The sequence below is a fragment of the Equus przewalskii genome, chromosome 17 (genome assembly GCF_037783145.1).
Source record: "Equus przewalskii isolate Varuska chromosome 17, EquPr2, whole genome shotgun sequence".
Classification (NCBI taxonomy): Eukaryota; Metazoa; Chordata; class Mammalia; order Perissodactyla; family Equidae; genus Equus; species Equus przewalskii.
This window is the reverse complement of record NC_091847.1, coordinates 53931399-53956247: the sequence shown is the minus strand read 5'-3', so window position 1 is coordinate 53956247 and position 24849 is coordinate 53931399. Positions and strand designations below refer to the sequence as shown.

General features: G+C 40.1%; 1 long non-coding RNA gene across 2 annotated transcripts in view; it reads right to left on the bottom strand.

Annotated features, from left to right (window-relative positions):
- Positions 1-5692: 5692 nt before the first annotated feature.
- The window catches only part of LOC139076819 (uncharacterized), a 27923-nt gene continuing 8766 nt past the window's right edge, over positions 5693-24849 (bottom strand). Inside the window, exons 4-8 of one of the 2 annotated variants that reach the window (XR_011528806.1) lie at positions 23289-23487; positions 12178-12441; positions 10709-10788; positions 8692-8998; positions 5693-5953 (exon numbers count right to left, since the gene is read on the bottom strand). This is a non-coding gene — a long non-coding RNA (uncharacterized lncRNA). Of the gene's footprint in view, positions 5954-8691; positions 8999-10561; positions 10789-12177; positions 12442-23288; positions 23488-24849 lie in introns of those variants that run through there. The other variant, XR_011528805.1, reaches the window with a different exon arrangement.

Sequence of the window (24849 nt, the reverse complement as noted above, 5' to 3'; positions counted from 1 at the left end):
ATGCTGGGAGTGGCCCCTCCGCTAATGGCAGACAGAGAGTTTTGTCTGCTGCCTGGGCGGAACTCTGGAGCTTCCCCCCTGGGCCATGGAGCCGGCCTCTGGAGCTCCACCCAGCCCCAGTCCTCTCCGAGATCTCCGGCAACCCCTTGCCCCACGGGGCAGGCAACGGCAGCTGGGGGTCATCTCGCCCTCTGAGATTCTCTCCGGGACTTTCCTGGAGTTGTGAATGCTGGGCGTAGCCCCTCCGCTAATGGCAGACAGAGAGTTTTGTCTGCTGCCTAGGCAGAACTCTGGAGCTTCCCCTCCGGGGCGCAGAGCCGGCCTCTGGAGCTTCACCCAGCACCAGTCCTCTCCGAGATCTCCGGCAATCCCTTGCCCGGCCGTGCAGACAGTGGCAGCCGGGGGGCCGCCACGCCCTCTGTGATTCTCTCTGGGACCCTCTGGGCGCTGTGGACACCAGGCGGGATCTCCCCGCCAATGGCGGGGCGAGACTTTCCCCGCGGGCTCAGGTGTGTAACTCTAGAGTTTCCCTCTGCATTTAGGAGTAATTGCGGGGGGTTTAGGTAGGGTTGGTCACCTGTTTCCACCGTCGCTCCTCTGGTGTGTGCTCGCTCCTGCCCTAGGTGTGTGTTGATCTTCTGGGGGCATCCGTTGGAAGAAAGCCGCTTGCAGGTACTAGGCTGTTCGGTCGGGGTTGGAGAGTTTTCACCTATCTCCACCTCCTCCCGGAGGGAAGTCCGTCCGCCTTCCGATGTATAGTCGCGTGGGTCTCTCAGACGTCCTGAGATGCTATCTGGATATCCTTTGTTAAGTGATGAGTGTCCAAATAATTGTAGACTCAAAGAGGGAGAGACAAAGAGGACTACTCACGGCACCATCTTGGATCTTCCCCCTATTGTATTCTTTTTGATGCAATTGCAAATGGGATTGTTCTCTTAGTTTCTCTTTCTGATAGTTTGGTGTTTATGCTTAGAAACACAACTGATTTCTGTGTATTTATTTTGTATTCTGCAACTTTATTGAATACGTATTCTAAGTTTTTTGGTAGAATCTTTGGGTTTTCTATATAGTATCATGTTGTCTGCAAATAGTGACAGTTTTACTTCTTCCTTTCCAGTTTGGATGCTTTTTATTTTTCTTGTCTGATTGCTATAGCTAAGACTTCCAACATGATGTTGAATAAGAGTGGCGAGAGTGGGCATCCTTGTCTTCTTCCTGATATTAGAGGAAAAGGTTTTAGCTTTTCATTACTGAGTAAAGCCTTTGTAATTTTGCCCCTAGTTACCTCTGGCATTTCTTACCACCACTACTGTCATCATTCCCCCTTCCCCCCTCCCAACACTTTTAATGTAGCTATGTTAATATTTTCTGTAGTTTGCATATGCAAAGTTTTTTCTAATCCCCCCACCTCTTTATGCTCTTTCTCCCCCTGGGATATTGTCACACTCATATAGACATAGGGACATTCAATAAATAGTTGCTGAATTGAATTGAAATAGTTCCAGTTAGAACTGAAGTTTGGAAATTTTGCTAGTTATTGATAAGCTATGCCTTTTATTCTTGAAATTGATCTTTCTCATTTTATGCACTGGACACACAATCACTATTGTTATGGAGAACGTAATTGAATCAGAAGGGCTAAACCTTCGTGTGTGTGTGGGGGGGGGAAGAGGATATTCTAATTATATGATTTTCACTAAATATTGTGTACTGAGTGTCAGAAAAGGTCAATGAGTTATATAAGGTCATAGGGATAGGTAGCATCTGACCAAGCCAGAATTCAGATCTTAACCCTTAATGCAGCGTGCTTTATACTGGACCACTGATTTTACACTGCCAATCAATATTGATTTTAGAATTTAAGATTACTTAAAAAATGTAGTACGTTTTTCTATTTCCAGCTGACAGCAACTACTTAGCTTTCCTAAAACTTTTTTCTTATAATAGTAGTTCACAATATTACCCTACAATATTACCTGTTGGATTGTGTGCACATCAGTTAGTTGAAGGGTCAAAGAATGAGGATAATGTATGAAATTACGGATGGCTATTTTGAAAGAATTATGGAGAAGAGAGCTGTTTTAGATGATGTACTAAGTTATTATCTGGTATAACTTCAATTCATTATAAAAATTATAGAAGACATTTAGATACAGTTTATGAACTCCCAAAGAACTATTAAAAATAATTCATGTACTGGGGCCAGCCTGGTGGCGCAGTGGTTAAGTTTGAACATTCTGCTTTGGCAGCCCAGGGTTTGCCAGTTTGGATCCTGGGTGTGGACCTATGCACTGCTTGTCAAGCTATGCTGTGGTAGGCGTCCCTCATATAAAGTAGAGGAAGATGGGCATGGATATTTGCTCAGGGCCAGTCTTCCTCAGCAAAAAAGAGGAGGATTGGTGGCAGATATTAGCTCAGGACTAATCTTCCTAAGTAATATAATAATAATAATAATAATTCATGTACTTATGTAAAGACAAACCAAGTTAGAGATGGTTGTGAATCAGTGTGCTAAATCTTACAGTTTGTAATTTGACTTGTTTAAAAATTATTAAAGTTCTAAATATATTAACTCTACCCAGTTAATAAGTAAGTACATTCAGTTTCTGAATTTAAATATAAGTAAATATAGAAAAGTACATTTATTTGAATAGAAACATAAGAATAAATATTAAAACAAGAACAGAATTGAAACCTTATTAAATTGTATCAATCCATAAACTATTAATTTGTCTCAGCCTAGTTTCTGTCCTCCTTAGAAACGAATCTATATTTTCTACTTTACTACTATTTAAAAATGCCTTTTAAAAATCGTTGTATTTGCTGGGTAGTATGTGTCCCTTCAATTGCCTTTTATCAGTATTTTTGTGTGTGAAACTTAGACTCTATTTAATTTTTTGTTCTTTCTCCTCCAGAGGTCCTGTTATATGTAGTTTAATCTATACTACTTGTGTGCTTAGGAGAAGAAAACTCTATGCACTTAAATAATTCTATATTTCTTGATGTTTTTTAAAACCTAGATTTTCTGCTTTGTGCATTTTTCTCTAGGTTTTTTGTTTTTTTTAGTATTTATACCTTCCTTTTTTCTTTGGCAGCAAAACTGATAGAAGCTGGAAGCACTCTGAGAAGATTAAAAAGTGTTCTCAAAAATCTCCCTCATAAATTAGTTTTTTTAAGTTCTTATTCCAGGATTATATGAGAATAGGCCAAATTTTCAGCTGCCAAAGACTTTTACCAGATCCCTGGCACTTGATTTAGGAAAACTGGGAAAAATCATTGATTTTTGTGAAAATAAATATTTCTCTGTTAGTCTGATTTTGGAGGGTGGAGAAAGTGGGGAATTAAATGAACGTTTTTTGAATTTCTCCTCGTGGTCAGGCACCGGGCTCCAGGTACTTCCACATCCACGCTCTTACAGCTCTCAAAACAACCTTGTGAGCAGATGGAGTACCACTTAGTTTATGGATGTTGTAAACAGAATTGGAACCTAGGATCTTTAAGTCCTGCTCCTTTTCGCTACCTATGAGCCTGTCCTTCTTTGGCAGCTGGAAGAAATCTGCTCTTGGGCTTCTCATATTTTTGTGATAATTCAAGTGTTACATCTTCAGGGCAGTCTTTTCTTAGCCTAACACTTGTCAGACTCTCCACTCACACACCCTCCCCTTGAAATTCTTTCATAATATCATCTCCCGCACCAGACTATGAGCTCCTTGCAGGCAGGGCCATATCTGTTTTTGCTATCATGTTCCTAGTGTCTGACAGATAGAAGACACAATAAATTATCTGTTGAACACACATGCCCAGAATGGGAAATACTGCTGTAGTCTTACTGCAGATTTTATAGCATGGGGAATATTGCAAATCTCAAAGTTATTTGAATTATTGAGTAGGGGAAGGGCCAGATAACTTGTTACTCACAGTTTAGGCAAATTCCATTAACTCTTTTGTCTTTTTAAAATTTTTTTGATCCATCATCCACATTGCTGTTGGAACTCTCTAGATCACAAATTTTAAAAAATCTTCTAATGCTTATTTATGTACAGCTGACTGCTTAGGTGGCTTGTAAGATGCCCTTCAGAATGGAAATCACTTTTCCAGTCTTCTCTTGCATGACTCTCCTTATGCTCTGACCACAGCTGAGCATTTGTACTTCTGAGAGACGCCCTGTGCTGATCTTATACGATGGGGTTCTTACTGAACTCTTATTTCTTTAAGATTCAGCTTTATCTGTACCCTGCTGAGTGACATCTTCCTCATCTTTCCTGTGCAGTCGCTTGCTGCTTGTTCCCACTGCACTTATACACTATAAGTGACTTGTAGCGCCACCTTTGTTACTGTCTGCCTCCCTCATTTGATATTAAACACTGAAGATAGGCCATGTTTCTCAGTTTTTATTTGCTCACTCTTGCTCTCTTTGAACGAAACACCACAAATTAAAACAACTAAAACCTGGCATGGTGTCTGCTGCACATACATATGTGCAGAGGGTGGACTCGCATAAATAAGGGATAGACCTGACTTGAGGAGAACTAGTGGTTGGTGTGCTACTTCTACTGAAACTCCTACGAATGAACTAATGGGGGCTGGAAAGTGAGGACTAGCTCAAGCTGACTGTGAGCACTGGGAGGGTGGGGCGGAGCCATTCCTTTCTGTATTCTTAGTGCCTGGCAGAGACGCTCAATAACTAAATGAAGTGACCCAGAGACGACCTAAGAGCCGAAGTGCCAGGGTGGGATTACAGTGTCGGAGCTCTTCCTAATTCACACGAGGCTGTTCTTTGGGTAAGGTTTCTAAATTGTGTATGAAATAATTTGAGTTTGTTTAACAAACTCCTATTCTTGAAGATCCCTACACCCCCCCATCCCCTGATCCCATATTTTATTTAGCTATGGAATAGAGTATTTAAAAATATCTTTTTTGTTTTTATGTTTATTCCTTATCTCATTTCTGACCCATTTGATGTTATAACTGACATTAAGTTAGGAATTTTCTGAATTAAGTCACTGCTTTTTTTTTAAAAGATTTTATTTTTCCTTTTTCTCCCCAAAGCCCCCTAGTACATAGTTGTATATATATATATATATATATATATATATATATATATATATACAACTTGTTATATGTTAGTTGTGAGTCCTTCCAGTTGTGGCATGTGGGACACCACCTCAGCATGGCTTGATGAGTGGTGCCATGTCCAAGCCCAGGATCCGAACTCGCGAAACCCTGGGCCGCCGAAACAGAGCGCACGAACTTAACCACTTGGCCACGGGGCTGGCCCCAGTTACTGCTTTTTTGACACTGTATCTGGTGGAGACTGGATACACACATACACACGCACGCATGTGCACACTCACATGCAATATAAGTTAAGAATATTTCCTCTTTCAGTATATAGGCCATAGGAATTCAGACCTTAAAGTTGAGTACTTACTCAAAAAACCATTAAAAGGCAATGTATACTGTACATGGCAAGTGTAATTAAAACTTGCTCTAGTGTGGTATATTTTATGAATTATAGGCAGCTAAGTTATTCATTATTTTTTTATAATAATGAAACAGGCTACTTGTGCCTTACTGTCTATAGCAAGAATTCTAAAGACTTTGCCAACCTGCCAAGCGTTGACCCATTTTATTAAATTATAGTGGTTTGCTTTCTAAAAAATCTTTTTCCTAGGAACAAAAAGGAGCCAAATTTTGGAATGAACTTGTATGCTCAATTATGAGTGTTCGCACAGCCAAAGAATACATAAATTTTCAGAATAGGATGCAGTAAATTAAAAAAAAATAAACTGAACACAGGCTGAAATAAAACTGGTATGCTTGAGACATGTTTGGGGAGGATGTTGTGAATTCTTTCCAGAACACTTTTTTCTTTTGGTGTTTGAAGACTTGGGTTCTTTTCACGTGTTTGTATGATCTCTCTTCTCAATAAGGCAATCTCCTGTGGTTGGGCCTGGTGAAATTAAATGGTATTTTATTTATTTAAAGACAACCACAATCATCACTGAAGAGCAGAGATTTTCTCTTTCCTGCTGTCCTCCCCCGCCCCCTACAACCCCCACCCCCAACCACCAAAGGAGAGAGCAGCATCTGTTCAGGTTTTAGCAGATTCTGATAAAACCGATTTATCCATCCAGCAAACAATTGTAAGCGGTAGTTTGAAGCTCGCGTGACTGTCCAGCACTCCATGTAGGGTAGGATGACACAAGACTACTAAATTGTGTGTCGGGACAGTCGTGCTGTGTATTTGGAGTTGGAAGAGGAGAGATGGGAAGCAGGTGACTTGCCTTCTAATAGGCTGAATTCGGGGCTGCTGCGTTCCAGATGAGCAACAAGAGGTGTGGTGCCCGACGCTTCTGTTTTTAACGGTGCCTCCGATAGACATGTAAACAATTCAATTTGTGCATTATAGGTTTTATTGTCTCTCAAGAGTGATTTATGTCCGTATTTCTGCATTACTGTCCACAAGGTACTGCCCTCTGTCAGAGGGCCCGTGCTATCTAATTTTTTAGACCTTTGTCTTCATTAGTACAGCAATTTTAGCTTGTGATCATTGTACTAGACCTCATTGATAAGCGAAGACACTGTGAGATTCATAGTGCTGACATCTAACCTTGCTGCTGGCTTCTTGACCCTTCTGCTTCCGAAACATGGGTTCATTTTTTTCTCAAACCCAAGGAAGAACTCCATCTATTTTTCACACACATTGTGGGCAGTTTAAAGGTTGGTCAGAATCAAATATTGTGCTTTCAAATTTGATAATGTATGAGTACAGAAGGATGACCTTTGATACATACTCATACATCAACATGACATGAGCAGTAAATGCAGCAATTACCTTTACTACATTGAAATGGTGCCTTAGTTTTCATCTTCGGAGCAATTATTGCAAAAATAAAAATGCATTTAAGTTCTTATTATGAAATTTGTAAAATTAAGTATCTTTAGAAATAGTCCTAATTTGTGCACTTATTTTCTCCATGATTTTGGTTTTCCATGATACAGTAATTCACTACCAAAAGATGTTAGTTGTTGACCTGATAATATTAGGCAGATTGTTGTAAAGGTGCTTTGTGGTTTATGAATAGATTATTTTTCAAAAGGATTAACGCTGTTTCTGCACAAAAGAGTTTTACCATGTATGTTTTACAATATATTGAAGTCTGCGCCCAGTGCTCATCTAAAGGAATATTTAGTGACAAGGACTTTTATCTTGTGGCAACACAGAGGCATATAGCTTCTGCCACTGTCCATGGGATTGTTGCCCCAGTGTGTTAATTTATACATTCCATTCTCCTTTAAAGAGTGCCTTCTACGTGCCAGGCACCAGAGACATCAAATGAATGGGACACGGACCCTACTCTCCGGGAGTTCACAGTCTAGCAGATGCGGTTGGTCTAATGGTTCAGTTCTGTCTTGAGAAGTCCCAAGATGAAAAAGCAGTAAGCGGACTTAGCGCTAAAGGAAATGTACATTGGACTTAAAAAGTCAAGACAGCAGGTTTGCATTTTGCCTCTGCCACTTTCCAGCACGATGGCTTTGTTGGGGGTTGCATAGCCTCTCTGAACCGTAGTTTCCTTGACTATGGAAAAATAATAATATGTAGTGCACAGAGCTTCTGCGAAAAGTAAAGAATAGGGAAAGTCTAGGACAAGGCTGGCCCAGAATGGGAAACTTCCTTTTCTCCTGTCCATCCCTCCTTTATCTCCCTCTACACCGCGTAGTCAGCCAGTTTACTATTTCTCTATAAATTCCTCTTTTTCTGATATAGAGGTTGCTAATGGGGATTCAGGGAGTCCAGAGGCCTCTGGGAATTTTCTGTAGAACTTTGCCTGTGTGCACGCGCATTTTTCCAGGAAGAGGATACATAGCTCTCATCTAATTTTCAAAGGAGACTGTGAGTCCACAGAGTAGGAGGCTGCGGCCCTCTTCTAGGGGAATAGCTAACTATCAAAGATATTACTTACCGTTACCATAATATTTGGATTAATGATCTAAGAAAATCAGTTGAATCTCAAGTATCTTTTCTCTGGGCATTAAAGAATCCTTCAAATTAACCCCAAGGCCGGAGGCTATATGCAGGTACAAAGTGGCAACGCGATCAAGCGGCAAAATGAGTATAAAAACGACACCATAGTTCAGTGTGTGGGTCTTGCATGTGTTCAGACTGCTGATAGCTTTGTCAATGGTCACTTTTAGACGTGAGAACTGCTTAAAAGTTGTCAGGTTAGTGAAGTTGAATTTTGAAAATAAAATGAGGGTATTGTAAGGAATCACAAGGTATCTTAAGGATTTTGATATTATAGATATTATAGTTCCACCCCTCCCCCTCAGCTTGCTCTTTAATTGCCCTTGCTCCCCCACCCCATGTCCCCTCAGCCCCCACCCCTGGGCCCAGGAATCTCCTGCTCATGCAGTGATGTCACAAAATAAGTTTTTTTCACCAAACTTGCCTATTTTTCTCTCTCGGTTTTTAGTATAAGACATCTAAAGCTCAACGATAAGAGAAAACTTTAAAAAGCTATTTCACTGCATTCTATCATTGTGACGCATTAACTGTTTTCTCTCCTTTAGGTTTCCTTTAGTCTTTAGTCCCTTTAGCTTAAATGCTTTATAAATTCATACATACACAGTTGTATCCTTAAAGCAAACTGTGTCTGAGCGAGGCGCTCTGTGTGCAGTCCCACTTACCTCCTGCAGCTTCTCTCACATGAACTGTCGTCGTCACACTTGCGAGTCAATTACTGACCACTCCGTAACACGTGAAGCCGGGGACATCTGGTCACTGGCAAGAGGTTTGAACCCTTAACTTTTTACAGACGATGGAGCAGCTGTCGAGTGGTAATGAGTTTTCCCCTCCTTCTGGGGCAAATGCCGGCTGAGGGCCTGGATGTCCGGTCTCCCTCCTTCCCTGCATGCCTCCTCTTCGTCTCTCCTTCAGACTACACCTTGAGTTTCAGTTTGCACATTTGCTTTATAGGTCTAAACTTGTTGCACTCTAAAATGAGGGTCATCACAGAATTATTTATGATAATGAAAAAAATAGAGGATCAAAATGTTCAGGAATGGGGGACTGTTTAAAGGATGCATTTAAATATTTTTGAAGTATTTTTAATAATGCAAGAAAATGCTTGTGATTTAATATTAAGAGAAAAGCGGATATAAGTTTACATAGTACTATATAAAGTCTGGTCTCCTGTGCAAGGGTACAAACACTTATGTATATATATGTATATATCCATGTAAGGTTACATTTTTTTTTAGTTTTTTTCCTGTATTTTCCAAATAGAATATCAAGAATGTGTATTACTTTTCACAACTGTACTTTTTAAAGTAAAAAATTAAAAATCTAGAATAATGATCTACAACAAATCATTGTGTTCAGAGAGATTTCTAAATTCAAGTTAATACTCGGTTGTTCCCAAATTCAGAGCAATTTCGTATGTGCATAGTCTTGAGAAAGAGTTGACTTAGGTTCAACTTCAAAAGAAAGAGAAAAAAATGAGTTTATCTGAGGAGCAAAAATATAGAGACCTCTGTTACCTTGGAATACAGAAGAGAAATGAATGGTTTATGAATGATATGGACTTAAAAATTAGGAAGGAATCTGAGAAGCTCAGAGAACTTTTTTCTTCCAACCGCTTAAACAAAGTGGTCTCGGCTCGTGAGTGGTGTGAAAGTCCCCGCACACATTTACATGTTTCTCCACCTCCCTTAATATGCACGTATATAGACATACACAGCTCATTAATTCCTTTAATTAAGAAGAATATATCTAAGGTTTTGTCTTCTAATAAGTAGCTGCTTTGTTACACGCTATATGGCACTATAATTTTTGATCTTCCTTTAATATATATCTTTGGAAATCTCACAACTAAGTTCCTATAGAGGTTGCTTCTTATGGATGTTTGAATAATTTCCCAAATCTGGGTAATGATAAACACTTAGAAATAATCACAAAACAGTATGCGGTAATGCATTGTAGTGCAGTTTGTTCTACAATTGTCTTTTGATAATCTGATTGAAGCTTCCCAAATTGAGAATTTGTGATAATTTGTGAAAGAGATGAGAATGAATTTCATGATTTAGAAGATTAGATAGGTGAATTTATAGGATATGTAAGGTTTTTACTTTATGGTATTTACTTTATGGTAATTATTTTAAATGTAACTGGGTACAGTAGTGTACCTGGAGGCACTCTGATGAGCTGGTTTCCTACTCGGTAAATTATAATTGGCCAAATGCTTAATATATACCCAACCTTCTGTAAGACATCTTGTATACACAGTGTCATTTGATCCTCAGAAGAATTCTTTGAAATAGATAATTTTCATCTCCATGCTATAGATAAGGAAACTGAAGTTCAAAGAAATTCAGTAACTCATCCAAGGTCACACAGCTAGTAAGTGGTGAAGGCAGGATTTGAGCCTGGGTTGGTCCATAAATGTTTCACTATATCACTCCACCTCCAGTCTTATCCATTTGTTAAAAGTGCCCCTTTACTAGTAACATTCCCCTTACCTTACATACTTTAAAGTGATTAAAATACTCTGTAAAAATATTCCATAGTAACATTTTTATTCAATATTCTGAAGAACATCTTGAAGAATCCCTTTATTAAGATGACCACTCCTTAGTTTGCCCTGATTTTATGAAACACTATTGGAGATGTTACTATTATTTTAGAAGCTGAAAAAGAATACAGTACCATACTGCTTGCTGGCTCCTTCTCCACGTAGTACAGGGCAGTGTGCATTCTTTCCGCTTTCTCCGTTGGCCATGGCTCTTCTGTGATACCATGCAGAGTCAGGTTGATTTGTGACAACAGCAGAAAAGATCATTATAAGTTGCTCTGTACATAAATTACATTTCTATTCTTGGTACTAAGTGAATTTCTAAAACCAACGTCTAAATTCTTTGATTGTGTGCCATTTAAAAAATCATCTTTCCAATGAGATTTTCACTGACAGCACTGAAAAATACCTAATATTTCTTGTCTATGAAAATGTTTTTCTGAGCACACTTCAAATGCTGGTTTGGTTTATACAAAGGATGGATATACAAAGTATATCCAGACTTCTTCCTGGATGGCAGATTCACTGAGGGACTAATAGTCTCTTGGCTACCTTCAACTCTCCACTTAGGACAGTGCTTGGCAAAGAGTATGTTCTCCACGCATGCTTGTTGAGTTGAATTGTTTCTTAACAGGACACTGTGCCCCTGATATAGATGCTTATCTTCTCTGAAATTTGGGATTCCTGAATGGAAGGAAGAAACCTCAGTGTTGGATTTCCTTGTGCCTCCAGGTCTTCTCCTGAAGGCAGGGAGGGAAGGGGATGGACTGCTGCGATTCATAGCTCCCATCCCCTTGGGCTTTACCTACAGGTTCAGGCATTGATGACCCGCTGCCTTTCCCCACTTAACCTTTGGTAAGAGGCACTGGCCCCATGAAGGACCCCACGCTAGTCAGCTGCCTTGTCTGGCCCCTCTCCCCTTCCTTCCTCTCACATCCTTCCTCCGCAATCATCGTGCACTCACCCAGCACCTGCTTCCCAGGACTTTGCATGTCCTTCTATTGAACTCGCGGGGGCAGGGGGTGGTAATCAACCTTTCCCTCCGTCCTTTATGGCTTTTCCATGCAGTTCTCATGACTCTTTTCTATTATATGTAATTCGTGTATTTTTGTGATGTTTCTATTCACAAAGAGCATGCTTTCTATAAACTTCTACTAACACATTTTGCTGTCAAACATTATTGCTAGATGTTTGGTGAGGTGAGTAAGGAAGTAGTTCAGGGCTGTGAGACGCAGGCCCTCCCAGGAGAGTGATGAGGAAGTGGGCTGGTCTGCTGCTTCCAGTCACTTCAACAGCCCCACCTCCCTGGCACCTGCCAAGAGCACCCTGGGGCCACCTTCATCAGTCCTCACAGAGCAACTGAGGGAGCTCCAGTTTGCGTGCCGTGCCTCATGGAACCCCTAGATTCCACAAGGGCTCTCTGTCATTCCTCAAATGTTTGACTCAATTTTTAGTACGGATGTGTAGTAACTTTAAAGAAAGCACACACAAATGTATTTTATAACAAATTTTAACACTGGAGGCCACTAATTTGTGTTCTCCCTGTTGGACTGATTTCACAACACATAAATATTATGAATTAGAATTTGTAAAATAAACTCACTTGTGATGTAGATGTTGGCTGTCTCTTTGGCAGCCTCTGCTCTCCGTGCTGTCCAGACATGGACTCCGCTCTTCTTTCAGGTCCAAGGCCCTCTCGTCTCTCCTCTGGGTTATTGTAGCAGGCACTCGTCCGCTGTTCGCACAATCCATGCCCAGCAGCAGCCAGAGGGAGCTTGCTCACAGGGTCTGACAACTCCTCTACTCGAAACCCTTCCCATACTTCCTCACAGTTCTCATTGGTTTTTTGTTCTTTGTTTTTCTCCAGCTTTATTGAGATATAACGGAGGCATAACTGTGTAAGTTTCAGGTGTACAATGTATTGATTTGATACATTTATAAATTGTGTAACGATCAGCACCATAGGATTAGCTACCATCTCCATTCTGTCACATAGCTACCATTTCTTTTTTTTGTGGGAAGAACATTAGACCTACTCTCTTAGCAACATTCAAGTATGTGATACAGGACTGTTAGCTATAATCACCATGCTGTATGTTAGATCCCCAAACTTGTTAATCTTAGAACTGGAAGTGTGCACTTTCGACCAATATCTCCCCATCTCCCCTCCCTCCACTCCCTGGTAACCACCACTCTACTCTCTGTTTCTCTAAGTTTGTCTTTTTAAGATTCCATGTATAAGTGAGATAATGCAGTATTTGTCTTTCTCTGACTTATTTCACTTAGCATAATGCCCTCAAGGTTCATCCAAGTTGTTGCAAATGGCAGGATTCCTTCTTTCTCATGGCTGAATAATAGTCCATTGTGTGTATATATATAGATATATACATATGTCTTCTTCTTTATCCCTTCATCTGTTGACAGACACTTAGGTCCATAGTTTAGGTCCATAGTTCCCCAGCTTATTTAGAGGAAAAGCCCAAGTCATTGCAATGGCCTACAAAGTCCCACACTATCAACCCTCACCCCCTGCTTGATGCTCCTGTTCTCATGATCCCATCTCTCTTTGGCCTCACTGGCCTTTTCTCTTAATGGTCCTTCCGGCTTAAACATATTTGCTTAGCTGGACCCCTCAGGCCCAGGTCTTTACTCAAACATCAACTTGTCTTCCCCCACCTGACATCACCCACCTTAAAATACACATACATTTCCTTTTCCTGCTTTCTTCCTCAATTAAAATTGTCTAAAACTTCTCTATTATCACCATCAATAGCAATGTTATCACCATCAACATATCATATGTTTTGCATCTTTGTTTATTGTACCCCTTACCCCAGTAGAAAGTAATCCATATTGCCAGAAATTTCTGAATGTTTTGTTTCCTGCTGTATTCCCAGTATCTAGCAGTTGGTAGGTTATCCATAAATATTTGAATTCTCTAGAAATAATCCATGAGCCCCAGAACAATAATGAATAGGCTGATTTTCCTGGAACTTTTGCAGGGGAGATGGACAAGATGGTTTATGTCCAAGAGGAAATTCTCCTTATTTATTTATTTTTGTGAGGAAGATTGGCCCTGAGCTAACATCTGTTGCTAATCTTCCTCTTTTGTTTTGCTTGAGGAAGATTGTTGCCAAGCTAACATCTGTGCCAATTTCCCTCTGTATTTTTTTTTTTTGTATGTGGAATGCTGCCACAGCATGACTTAACGAGCGGTGTGTAGGTCCGTGCGGGGACCTGAACCCACAAACCCTGGGCCGCCAAAGCAGAGTGCTCAAACTTAACCACTGCACAGCCAGGCCAGCCCCAAGGAGATTTTGCTTTTAATTACTACTTCCCCGAGACTAGAGACCAAATTGTTTTGACTTAAGAGAGCTGCTCTCCCAGTGCCTTGGATACCCCTATAAACATATCATTTTTAGGTCAGTATGACACTTATTCACGCAGACTAGGTGATAATCTTCATGAGAATCTGAGAGTGAGCTGTGCCACCGTGGAAAAAAGATTTATGAAAATTCTTTTTAATCTTACCTTTGAATGTAATCACTTATATAAGCCTAAATAAGTAACTGAAAAATTTTTTCCTTCTTTCCCTAACCTCCCATCACCAACCACCTGCCCCTCACCTCCACCACCACCCCACTGATGAAGTAAAGCCAAATTGATTGTCCAAATGGTGGATTATCCAAGCCATTTGCTTTTTCCTTGTCCCTTTTCTGTTTCCAGGCTTTGGGCCATTTCTCTGTTTGTTATTGTTTCCCACCTGGGATGACAATATAAGAAGATGGAATTAAGGTAGTCAATGTTATCACTTATGGTAAAAAGTTGGGTGAATAGAAAAGAACAATTATTGGCTAAAAGGAAATTTGAAGGGTCCATATGGATTGTACCTCCATTATTATTTCATTAGCACAGATAATTGATAGCAATACTAATGCATTAAAAATGATATTTTATACTTCCCAATTTACATTATTAACACACGTGTATTTCATTAACACTTATAAGCAAGAGCAATGCACATATAGTAACAAATGAGCTTTCTTTAGTAGCCATTTTGTAAAGTTAGTGTGCGGTTATTTTTGTGGCTGATCTACTAATATATGTAAATGTAAGAACCTCTGTGTACTATCGTGACATCTTTAAGTAATTGAAAGCTCAGCATGAAAGTTGTGTCCAGCCTTAAGACCACTCTCAGTTAAAAGGTTAATCCTTTTAATAGCTGAATAGGATGCCCTCTCAGACATATCTCAGAGAAGAGAATTTATTCTATGAGGTACGATCTCATTGGGTATGCAAGGTAAATAACCTCATTAAGAATGGAATGTGAAGGAGATACAGTACTATTCAAATAGGGCAAAAGGGGGCCAACAAGGTAAAACAAAAAGCAGTTATGGAAGTCAACCACTGCTCTTATTTTGTGTTTCAGATTTTGTGCTGAATACAGCAGATTAAAAGGGCGAGCTGCTTAGCATCAAGAAATGCCTAAAAGAAAGAGGCCACTATAAATTCTTTTGGTGAAAAGCAATAGAGTAGAACATAGCCTGTTGGCCATTCATTAATTGAACAATTCCCAAAGGCTGGAAAATGTTGACTACTGTGAGTGTGTCTTCAAATGGCTGTAAATGAAAAGATCCTTCTTGGATCTAAAAATCCTGTCTACACCTTAGGCACTTGTTTCCCAAAAGCACAGGTATCCCCTGATGGATGACTTGGTTAAAATCATTACTTCTCTATGAAAAATTCCTTTTACACTTGAGGCACTGGGCGACAGTTTCCCACCAGTTAGTATCTACGTTTATTTTTATCTACATCCATATGATCTACAGGTGCTGTCATTTACCTATCATTAAAAAAATTAAACTGCTCTTGGGTCTCCAGAATTGAATATTCCTAAAATGGAATAGGGTCTTTGAGGTTATTTGGTTCAGGTTTGTATTATTTAAGGAGTAATGCATATAGGACACTTAGGTGTCTTCTATTTTCTCAAAAAATACCATGCCAACCTTTGGGCAGCAACTTTTCCAGCGGAGTCTGTAGTATGTTCCAAAACATGAATTAGCTCTTACACAACTGGCAAATAGGAGAATTGGCCAGTACGACTCAGAAGTCATGTTGGTCACCCATGACTTTTCTCACATTATTAATGCTTTGCATCACTGAACAACAGCTGCTGAATGCAGCAAGCTGTGGAAGAATGTAGAATATAGAACCTACAGCCAAACTAAGTGAAGGAAGAGACCATCCTGCGAAGAGTTTGGCCATGTGCTTTGTCTTGGAAGTGTTCAGTGTGGGGTTCTCTCTGATCTTTGGGTATTTTGCTTTTGTCTCCACAAATCATCAGCCTCAGTCTTTCACTGTATCCCTTCCATGGAGCTATCTTCTCTCTCTCTCTGTTTTTTTACTGTGGTAAAATATATATCTTTTTTTTTTAAGGTAAAAATTCCTGTGTTTACATAGTCTTTTTAAATCAGGAAGTTAATTTGATTTTTCTTTAAGTTGTGAGAATATTTTTATTAGGTTCATTATTCTTTTTGTGGATGTTTTCATTACAAAGTTGCCTAAGTTTTGAGTGGTCTGTTTCTATTTTTTCTGTAAGTCCTGTGATTTTGCATGATGCAAATACTTTTTGAAATACATCTATATCTTATAGCAGAAGACTCTATGAAATTTTCTTAATGCGTGTTATTTGGCTGTTTTGACTGGCCATCTTCAGGGCTTGTCTTAGGAAGCTAAACTAAGCTTGGAGCAGGATTATCTCTAAAGAACATCATAGTAAGAGGTTCCCAGCAGCCAGGAGACTTGCTGAAATTTTTGTAGGTTCGTTGGTGTCAAAGTTCAGAAATCTCAGAACCTATCAGTCTTAGTGCAATGTTCTTAATCCTCAGGCCTCTCCTACTTCCAATGAAGGAAACTGTATGGAATGCTGCCAAAGCTTACAATGGTAACTTTTCTGAACTTTCTTGCAACCACTAGAAATACTTTTTGGTGTCAAGAATATAGTTTGCTCAGCAGACAGTGAAGCTCCTTTCTAAACCTTTTTCATAAGAATTCTGAATTTTCAGGTGGGATTTGTATTTTCTGCTCTCTCCTCTGTCCCCCTATCCAGCACCCACGACTCGTGCTCTGTCCTCTGATTCTTCTGCTCGTTACTCATTGGGCAAATCACATGGACGTGATCTCCTGGGTGTTATTTCAATTCAATAAGCATATATTGAACACCTGCTACCTGTAGGGATCTGTGCTAATGAATTCCTGTGAACTCTCCCAGATCAGAAATTGTTGTCTTACCAGAGACCATCTAGAGGCAATGCCTTAACCCAAGAAGCAACCAGAATGGAATAGGGACTCAAGTATTCTTTAAGTGTGTCTTAAATCTCTTAAGGGACCAACCCCGATATTTCGCTGGATGACCTATTCACTGTGGCGTCTGCAAACAAGCTGGGAGCTGAGAGATGGAAGGGGGGAGGCTGATGGGCATCCATACCTCAGAAGCGACCTTACTTTGTAACCGGTTTCATCCATGACATTAGTTGAGTTAGTGTGTGTGGTGTATGTGCTCAATTGCTCCACAAAAGACCATGAAACCTTAAGTATCTCAATAACTAAATTTCTCTATGTCACAAAGCTGGCCTGGAATAGTGAAATTCCCATGAAATCGAATTGATCCTCAAATTATTGCTTAAATGATAGGACAGTAGAAACTTAAGAACATATTAATGCTAATGAGAATTGTTCAGCTAATGCTGTGCAAGACCAGTTGGGAAGTGCACTCGGCATGCTACGAAAAAGCCATTATGCTCATCTTTTCATAGATGCACGATTTGTTTTATTCTTAAAACATTTGAGGTTTAAAGTTTTTATACCACGCTTTATGAATAGAAGTGTAATGAGGTTGAAAACCAAAATAGTGCTCACCACTGTGCATAGAAATAGAAAAAAGAAGCTTTAGCTGAATGCTGCCCATTAGAATCTTTTTTTCTAAAAATCCAATTTAATTTTTTATTACTTGTCTCATTAACCCCAAGAATTAGAAAATTGAATGCTACCTGAGTAAAATAAGAGTGACAATGCAAAATATTTTTAAAGGGCTTAGTTTTTATAGTGATCTTCTCTTAAACATTTTAAAGTTAAAGTGTTCTTACATTATAAAACTATTTTGCAATAGGTATGTGATTTATCCCTAAGTTTGAATGTACCTGTCTTAAATGTATACTGAGCTTTTATTTATGCTTTGAAAATATAGTAGATAAAAAGCATAAGTGTTTCTGATATTATGTTTTGTCATCTCCAGCGAAGAAGATTGAAATCTTGAGAAACAATTTTCTGAAGAAATGAAATCGTGTGCCCTCCTGAACCCTTGGGGGAAAACAGCGTCTCTGTTTGCTCGAAATATGAAACAGTAAAGCAGTGCAAGGAAAACAGACAGCCATGCCATGCATGTCACATTTCTATTTGTATCGTTTGAAATGAGGTTTTAAAAAGATTTTCTGGGGTTTTATTTATTTATTTAAGAAACAACTGGCACAAATAAGATTTGCACAATCTTGCTGATGTAAGATTTTTCCAGATCAGATGTATTTATTTTCTGGGAAACGTGAGAGACTGTTTTGTGACCCTTGTGTGTTCTGTAACTTCACAGAGAATATATAAAAAAGATTTTCAAAGTCCTCTTTAGTGGTAACATTTCTGAGAATAGAAAGATAATCCTCCGAAGTCCTTGGCTCTGGGACCCTGAGAGAGTCCTCTGGAGACTCACGGGCCTCACAGGGTAGCGCGAGCATTCCTTACAGAGGAAGAAAACTTTCTAAAAGGCAAAATATGGAAAACAGTGTTTATACTTCAACTGTTATGTTTTTCAAAGAGAAAATGATCACATTTAAACAAATTTTGGATATTGTCACTTCTCATTCCTCAAGTTAATAAATGTCCCCCTTTGGCTATGTGATAGTCCAGATAATTCCACATTGTTGAGGTTGGAAAGGAAAATTCTGTAAAATCCCAAGTAATCTTTCCTTTTTTTTAACAAGTTGACATAATCCATCCAAACACTTGGGTGCCACATCTCTTGCTCTTATTGCAAGATCTTGGACTTATGGAGAAGAGGTATTCCTTCTCATTTACAAATCTAAGTAAATCATATAAGTAAAATTTTAAAGTTTTACTTTGCAGGTAAACTATATTATAAAATTATAACAGTATATAACTGGGCAAAATCACCAGTCAGAGGCAGTTTGTAAGTAATGAAAGAAAAATCTATCTCCATATTTATGTTCAAATGTTATTTCTGATGCCAAGTGGTTTTCGAAGCTTGATTACCCATCTTAATCAACAACCTTGGCTCCAAATAATTTGGCTCGTTCCAGAAGTCTAGACTTGTCTCCAATGACGAAGGTTTGGTATTACTAAGAATATTCAGAGGCATGGGTGGGAAGCTGTCAAGGCCATCCTCAAAACAGAGTTCCAATGCTGCTGTGAGAAATGGCAGCCCTGTAGACCAAGTGCACAGTCCTAGGCTGATGGCTTTGAAGGAAAAAGCACACATTTAGGTTTTTGATTCTGTCCTATTTATTTAAAAAGCAGTTGCTTTACTGTGGAGTCACTTCTTATATACCATTTTGACTTAGAAATGCATCTCTTCAAGATTCTTTTTTTTTGATGAGGAAGATTAGCACTGAGCTAACATCTGTTGATAGTCTTCCTGTTTTTGCTTGAGGAAGATGGTCCCTGGGCTAACATCCATGCTGATCTTCCTCTGCTTTGTATGTGGGACACCACCATAGCATGGCTTGATGGACAGTGTGTAGGTCCACACCTGGGACCCCAACCCACAAACCCTGGGCTGCCAAAGCAGAGCTCATGAACTTAACCACTGTGACACTGGGTGCACCCCCAGATTCATTAAGAACTTGGAAACTGTTGGGAGCTGCCATGGTGTAAAGCACATAGGATCACCTAGCCCTACGATTTCTAGGGCCAGAGAAGAGGAGTGGTGTCAAGATCTATGGATTAAGCTGAGCCACTTGGCAACATGAACAGAGTTGCCCGCTGCCAATCACTACCTTCAGGAAAGAGTTCCCTTATCCAACTCTCTCTACTGTGTACAGCTATGTGGAATTTTAAATAGTGATACAGCAGCCCTTGCTGGCAGATTGTTTTATAAAGGTTTTTTTGAGTATTTTTATGTGCATTAATTCCCTATGTTTCTGTTAGTCAGGACCTTCCTGACTGCAAGTGGCAGAACTCCAACTAGCTTAAGAAAGGGGGGAAAATTTTGGAAGGCTACAAGTTTATCTCATGTGACCTAAATTCAAGCAAGGGAGGTATGTGGCTAGACTTTAGAGATAACAGGATCCAGACCTTCAAATGCTCTCAGAACTCCTACTCTCTCCAGCTTTCAACTGTGTTTCTCTCTGCCTGCTGGTTTTTCCCTCAACCACGGTAGAGCAATGTTCTCTATGTGGTGGAGAACACACGGCCAATGATGCCAAGACTTGCATCTCACAGCTCCTGCCACTAGGTTCGCCAATTGTCATTTCCCCTTTGTAGTTCAATCAAGTCCAGACAGGCACAACTCTAGACCCATCAACTGTGGCCAAGGAGGTCATGCAAGAACATGGCAGTCCCCACTGGGATCAGACGGTTGAAGAGGAAGGGGGTGGAGAGAGAAATTCTCGAGACAAGGAAGGTTTTGGGCAGAAAATGTGATAGCAGTCCACCAAAATTTCCAGCCAGGAATATAAGTGCCTCAGGGATAGAGGCAGTAGTGTCTCGAGTAGAATGTTCTGAATGCTCAAGGCATGTTTGAGACTGATGCCTTCCGGATAACCTTTAGGGCTTGAAAAATGTAACTGTTCTCCAAGCCATAGACGTGGTAAGAGCAAATCTCTCACATAGGTTACCTGTGCTGAAACTGCAGTTCAGGATCTGGGCTGTGGAGCCAGACTACCTGGCTTGAAATCCACCCATCCGGCTGCGTGACCTTGAGCAAGTTGCGTAAACACCTGGACCTCAACTTCCTCATCTGTTAAGTGGAGAGAGTACCTACCTCAGAGTGACATCTGAGGATTCAATGAGGTTTCAATACCTGTACCCGGCAAATAAATAAATGAGCTATGAGCTTAATAAATGTCAGCTATCATTATTGTGAGTCTCATAGTTACATAATTAGAAAAAGAAACTCTCCTGGAAAAAAAGTGATTGTGTCTTTGCATATGCTCCTTCTGCTGAGAGGCCCTTTTCCTTCTCTCTCAACGTGCAGAGCTCCAACCGTGCCACAGACCCAGCTTCACTGCTCTGGTTGCTCAAAGCATCCTAAAGGCAGAAAACTCTGGCACGCTGTTGTTGCGTTGCTAACCCTGCTCTCCCGGGGCTGTGCGAACTTTGAGAGTGTGGACTGGGTCTGATTCATTTCCAGATTTCAGAGTTTAGCAGATGAGAGAAGATCAATTTTTGGTGGGATGACTAAAAATGTGCACATTTCAATTTTCTCCTGTTACAGTTGCCTCTGCCATCTGACCTGGCATTTCTTCTTTCAGTCTTTGGCCTGTTGAAATTCTACCAACCCTTCAAAGCCTGCTTCAAATGCTATATTTTTGGTCAGGCATTCCCTGACCAGCCAGCCAGCTCTCTGCAATCTCCTAGCACACTTTTCCCCTCAGTCACATGGCATCGTCCTGTATTGTACATATTGGCTAACTAAAAATAAATGGTACATAGAGCTTTTGTTCTTATAATTGCATAAAGAAACTGTGTGGCCAAATAAATTACCTCTTTGCTTATAGGTAGAGTATATGTAACCAGCCCAGGCTTTAAAAACATCAGCCGGCAAAGACTTCCTTACAGCCAGCAAAGAGTCCTTTTATTTCCTACATTCCTGTACTTAACTTTAAAACTTGTTATGATATTCTTGGCAAAACGATTGAGCCTATTAAAGGATTTATTCTATTATAAGATAAATTGGGAATTCTGATTCATGACTCTATTAAATTTTAATTTAATTCAAGTTGTTAAGAGAAGCCAAATAATCTTAAGAAGCCAAAAGAAAATTTGCAAAAAGGAAGAAGAAATAAGTGGGATTTATGCTGTTTCCTGTAGGTGTCAGGGATCATATTAAAAAGTAGTGAGTGGTCTGTGGACAAAGTCCAGCTGCCAATTTTGGAAATGTGAGTTACAACTGGGGATAGCCAACATCCTAGGGGCCCTCGACTGTGGAGAATTATGGACGGAAGTATTCCCAGTCATGGAGTGTATATAAGTGCTTGTTTCTCCGTATTTATTATGGTTCCGGTGGTCATTTTTTTTTTCCAACAGGAGGCGCCCTATGAGGGGATAGAAATGCGAACAATTTGGCATTGGTTCTGGTTCCAGCTTGAGTCCCTTGCCCATAAAGACAGAGGACGTGATACCTATGTTGATGAGGATCTGAAGGCATGAGATCTGGGAGTGTGTGACTGTGAGCCACCATGTCCTTTGTGTTTCATTGTTGGCAAGCTGTTATTTTTCCATCCCACAAGTAGTAAGTATTTATTCATGGGATATTTTACCTAAGTATTCATTAGTATTAAAAACCGATGTGCTTTTAATACTTCAATGGTTACATCAAAACTGTTAAATTAAAAAAAAAAAGAGGAGAGAAGATCTTTCCTAAGCACTGATGAGATTTTCTAGGATGATCTATTTAAAAACACAGACACAAAATATTTTAAACCGTTATTTCTATTGGCTGGCTTCTAAATAGGTCACCACAACTCTGTCTTCAAAAGTCCAACAGAACAAGCTGAAACATTTAAAAAATGCAGGCATGTTGTGCCAAATAGTTTACTAGATTGGTCTGTTTTCCCAGTGACTTGATGGATTTCCAGAACTGATTCTTTTATCTGATTACATCTCCCAGCTTCCATCTCAAGACCTTGTATCATCTGTTTTTCTCCTCCCAACTCCCTCCCCCTTCTCTCTCCCTCTCCACCATCTCCTCGTCACCAGCACTTTCCTATCAGCCCAGAGACCCAAGATTTGACATCTCCAAAGAATCTTTCCTGCATCCCGACTCTCTTACACTTATCTTGTTCCCTTCTCTCCCATGCCAAGTATCCAGAAAAGAAAAGTCTATTCCTTCTGCCTCCACTTTAACTCCAGAGTCTGGCTTCTGCCTCCAGCTTTTACTGCAACTACCACTGCAACAGTGACTGACGTCTAGCTAATGCCTAACTCTATGGCATTCCTCCATTGCCCTACTCTACTAGGCACTGTTGACAACTCCTTCTCCATCTGGTCCAACTGCAACTTCACTTTCCTTGTTCAAGGTCATTGCTAGTTTTCGCCTCCTTTGTCAGTCTCCTTCAATGGCTCACCTTCCTACATGCACCCACCATTAGTGGTTGACTTTGATTTTGGTCCTCTTTCTGCTTCCTTATACCTTTTCACTGGTGAGCTCACTCATTCCCATGGTTTTAACGATAGCATGTTCCCACATTCTGATAACTCCAAATTTGGTATTTCCAGAACTGAGATGACCATAAATGACGTCTGATCCCATAACTTTGTGCTTTCAACTGTCCATTCCCTATATCGCTCTCAGTTATCTTTAAAATATATAATTCTAATTATGTCACATCCCTGCTTAAAATTCCCCAATCGCTCCTCACCATGTATAGGATAGAGGCCAAACCCCTAAACATAGCACAGGCCTGGAAATTGCTTCTCAGTCCCTACCTGAGCTCCAATCACACCAAACGCCAGACCATCCTTGAACCTGCTGTGTCTAGAATGCTGCTAGGCCTCGGTTCCAGCTGATTCCTCTTCCTGATCTTCTTCTCCTTGGCTTTCAGGCTTGAGGACTCCTTATTTCTCAGGTCCAATTCAAATTTCACCTCCTCTGCGAAACTTTCTCTGATTCTCCCTTCTCCGAAGTCTAGGATAGAACAAATCCACTCCTCTATTGTGCTTTTATCACAGTTGGTTCATACCACAAGAGACACTATATCGTAATTATTGATGTGTCTGTCTCCTGCTAAAAGGTAGGGGCCCTTGGAGGCAGGATCATCTCTCACTCCTCTATCCATCTCATATCCTTAGTTCCTAACACCGTCTGGCACATGTAAATGCTCAATAAATGTGTATCGATTGATAAATGACTAAATTGACTAAACCAATTGATGGTTTTGGGGAAGTGAAGCCCCTGTCTATAATTAGATTATACCACATATCAAGGAACCCAAATAAAAAGATAATTTTCAAAAAAATTATAATCACTCTGATATTTTTTTCAGTATATAATCTCAGTGTTCTTGGGATTGTTATTGACAATGATGCATATATAAATATTGTTCATTTTGATGACAGTTATTTTATTTTTTATTTTTAGAGTCTTCTCCAATTCTCATCTAGAATTCTTAGTATCACTCCCTGCCTTTTTTTTCCCACCAAGGTTAGCTTTCATTACTTCTGGCCGTGTGGCTTTGCCTGTTTCAACTAACAGTTTTGCCTATGAGAACAGGTCCCACAACTGATACCATCATTTGGGAAGTCAATAGCTAGAAAGTGCTGAGCCATCGGAACAGAGCAGAGGAGCTGGCACATGACCCAAAGAGCACTGGGCCATTAGCCTGGCTCTAGCCTGTCCAGTAAAGCCGCTGCAGTCATGAAGATTCTTGTTTTTAGAACCTACAGGAAGGAGAGGTCACTTCCTCTGTCTATACTGTTGACTTCTTTACTGGCCTCTCTCTCTTCTGCCACCTTATTCCACAGAGGATTTAAGGTAGCTTATTTGGTACGTAAATATATCAAGACAACAGACATTAGAAGGCACTTTTTAAAAGTCACTAAGACGGAGAAAGGGTAGAGAAATAAAATGGAGCCAGGAATGAGGCTAATTTCAAAGTGCTTATTACAAGTGTCTAAACACCTGCAAGAGGCAAAATTTAGTATCTCCAATTTGACTCTTGAGCCTTCCTGCAGCTAGTAGGAAGAGAAAAAATCTGATAAGCCATGTAATTCATGACAACTATAAGTAAAAGGAAAACCAGTTTCCCCACACAGCTATTGCCTGTGCTAGGACCTGAAGGCAGCTCCTGAAGAGGATCTCGGGTCCTGTGCTGCCTGACATCCTCAACCACAGCTGCATCATAGAGAAATATTCGCCTTTCTTTTAAAAATGACATTTGCAGGATGGAGTGTGATATGGTTATTCAGCTTGAGCATCATTTCAGGCAATGGCCCTTTGGTGAACTAGTCAGGATTGCTTTGGGTCCACCGTAATTTGGGCTTTTCTTAC